This window comes from Hibiscus syriacus, unplaced genomic scaffold (genome assembly GCF_006381635.1).
Source record: "Hibiscus syriacus cultivar Baekdansim isolate YM2019G1 unplaced genomic scaffold, ASM638163v2 tig00111166_pilon, whole genome shotgun sequence".
Taxonomy (NCBI): Eukaryota; Viridiplantae; Streptophyta; class Magnoliopsida; order Malvales; family Malvaceae; genus Hibiscus; species Hibiscus syriacus.
In genome coordinates this window covers 934,326-937,778 of record NW_024063008.1, presented here as the reverse complement: position 1 = coordinate 937,778, position 3,453 = coordinate 934,326, and the positions used below count along the sequence as shown (strand labels likewise).

The 3,453-nt window shown below is 34.7% G+C and overlaps 1 pseudogene; it reads right to left on the bottom strand.

The window, feature by feature from the left end:
• Positions 1-1,636: 1,636 nt before the first annotated feature.
• Positions 1,637-2,985, bottom strand: LOC120155206 (annotated as a pseudogene).
• Between the last annotated feature and the right edge of the window lie 468 nt (positions 2,986-3,453).

Genomic DNA, 3,453 nt, shown 5'->3' with positions numbered 1-3,453 from the left:
TATAAAATTCATATAATGTCACACATTATCGGTACTATTTATACTATTTATATAGTACCGGTACTATTCATACAATATAATACTATTTATAAAAATATTTTTGTGCTCAATTCCAAATTAAATGGACTTTGAAATATTTTTGTAAACTTTGAAAACTTTGAATAAATTTAATTCAAGTCCAAAAACATTTTGCCATAAATTGTTATATCAAAACATAGTTCAACATATCGATACACATATATATAAAGTATCAATACTTATAATTTCGAAATCTATTACTAAATTAATAGGTAAATTAACAATGTACACGGTAAACATTTCTACCGGTATAATGAAAATAGGTGTAAATGTCCAAGTATCGATACTCGTATACAAAGTATCGATACTTATAATTTTGAAACATATTACTTTAAAGTAATAGGTAAATTAACAATGTACATGATAAACATTTCTACTGGTATAATAAAAATAAGCTTAAATGTCCAAGTATTAATACTCATAAATAAAGTATCGATACTTATAATTTCGGAACCTATTACTTTAAAGTAATAGATTAAATTAATAATGTACACGATAAACGTTTCTACCGGTATAATAAAAATAGGCGTAAATGTACAAGTATCAATATTGTCATATAAGTATTAATACTTATAATTTCGAAATATATTATTTTAAAGTAATAGATAAATTAACAATGTACATGATAATATGTTGATAATATTAAAAACAAATTAAGTAATTAACATATTTTATTATCGTCAGATTTCTAAAGGCCCATCAGCTTTAAACAGGTGCTACATATTACATTAAATAAACGCTATTTGTTATGTTATAATGGTTGAAAATATTTTCAGTAATTAACCTATTTTGTTATCGTCGGATTTCTAAGGCTCCGTTAGCTTTAAAAAACGCTAACTATTACGTTAAATAATCGCTACTTGTTATGTTATTATGGTTGATAGTGTTTTCAGTAATTAACCAGTCATATTAAAGTCAAAAATATTTTGACGCATTTTACATACAACAATGATATTGTCAGTTATTACCATTATTATTACCATAATAAATAATATTTCCGGTGAAAACATATAACATTTACGATAACGCTTTTAATCGATTACCTATTTAACCAATCACACCGTTGTTTTAACCATATTTTAATCACCTCACACCATAACCTCCCCATGCGAGTCAAAAGAAAATCTTTAAATTCCTTTTCTCCACATGGTCACCGGTCTTATTTGTCAACCCTGAAAATTGGTAGGAAAGCAAACAAATTTGTACTCTTTTTCCACATAGAAAAAACACAGTGTTTTTGCTTAGATTATTTAGTTAATAAATCATCCGACATTTATCTCATATATATATATATATATATATATATATATATATATAATAGGTTCAGTATATACATGTATTTCATTTGCTTTCCTTCTTCCATTTGCAAATGACGATTGCAAATGACGATAACCTGATAATATTCCCTGAATAAATTTTGAACAATATTTACAGAACTTCAACATCTGTACAATTTTGAACAATCTATATATAGAATCTTAGCGTACATTGTATTTTATTATCTTCTGCTCTCTTGAATATACATGTACTTGACAGAGCGAAAGAAATGAGGGAAAAAATAAACACGAAAGCGTCGGGCTCGTGTAAAAGAAGATAAGCCGTCGACGTTCGTGTTATTCGATGTCCATACGAACTTGGACTCTTCGTTCGGTGAATACATAAAATTTTCATTCTAAGTGGCATCAGTTTGTGAGCTTGTCAAGCCAAGAATCCATGACTTGGGAGACACTTTCCATAAATGTCGTTTCACTCATGCCCGGAAGTAAGGAATCCCGAGCTTCACGAACAATCTATTCGATCACAGATTCCTTGTTTACAGTTTCTCTGCACATGATGCTTCCAATGGCGAAAGGCGTGAGGCCTCGCTCAGCCCCTTTTTTCAGAAGCATTGTGGAGATCTGCAGTGTGCGAGCACACTCCATAATATTTCAGAAGTGTGATATCCTGTTCGGCATCGAGCGACTTTATATAGTTAATCGTGTCCGCTGAGTACGGCTTCCGTAATTGTGTCCAGTAAACCCAATCGAATATGCAATCCTCAAACTGTAAACAAAGCAAAAGGAGATTTGTTCAAAGATTTATATGATCTGTTCCTTCTTGGTGCATAAACATCAAGCATGTCATTATTAGAATAACTCTAGTATGCTTACATTCTCGGGCAGGCAGTACCCGTGATCGATAGGAATAAGCACAGTCCGACCATCATCTCCTTTTCGAAACAAGATATTCCCAGCATGCCGATCAGCATTCGCCATTCTTATGTCGAACACACTGATCTTGTGCACTTCCTCAACAGGGAAAGATGCAGGACCCATGTCCTTTCTTCATGAACATTTGTAACGATCCAACCTTAACATTCTCAGGTGCAGATTCAAACCCATCAGGATGGTTAAATCCTTTGTGCAAACACTGAACCATACAGGTAGGGGGCACACCGGCAAACCCAATCAGCTCATCGCCCGACGAAGATCGAGGTCCCTTCTTGGGATGGTCCAATAAATAAGCAGCCACTTCTCGAACTGCTCCTTCTCCAACCCTTGTACCCCTTTTCAGCCCTTCGCCATTCGTTGATGGAGGTAGCCCCTGTGGATTGTTCACAGCCAATGGCTCCTCGTCTATCGGTTTAAAAATAGAAACATAGTGGAGCCCCGATTTATCTTGCATGAAGTAAAGGAAGACAATTTCACCTTGGGATTAACAAAAACAGGTTCCAGCCAGAAATCTGAAACAATTGGCTCATTTTTCACAATCTGATGCTCCTTGGATTGATTTTCTTCTCTCTCTACACCTACTCTCATCTAACTCACTCTCGGTGACAACCGAAATTTCCAAGTCTTTCTCAACGTGCTTAGCTTGAACTTTGGCTGATTTCTGAACCACCAAATGAATCATAGCATCGTTGTATTTACATAGTGTAATCACTACTTTTATCTCTCCATTCCGGGTTGCTGCCACGTCACCACAGCCGCAATGAAGATTTCAGAAGAGATGAGGATGACCGCAATCTTCATTGAAGCTAAGATGAGTCACCATCGTAAATCTGGTGACTCACCGAACAAACAACGTTTTGAAGACCTATAAAAAAGCCATTTAACCTGCAAATAAAAAGACAGAGAGCAAGCAAGAGAACCAATCTACCACCAGCAGTAAAAAAAATCGAAAGGAAAAGGAAGGAGAAAGCTTACCACGGTCATCGGAAAATCAAAATATCGAAGGTATAAATTTAAATCTAGAAAGTTATGAGTTTTTAGGAAAAACGGAGGTTTGGATTCGGCATTAGGGTGTTCCGATCTACGATTTGGGGGTATTTTTATATTTTTCGGCCACTGTGAATAGTGATCGATGGCCGGAATAGTGACCGACGGTGATTGGAAT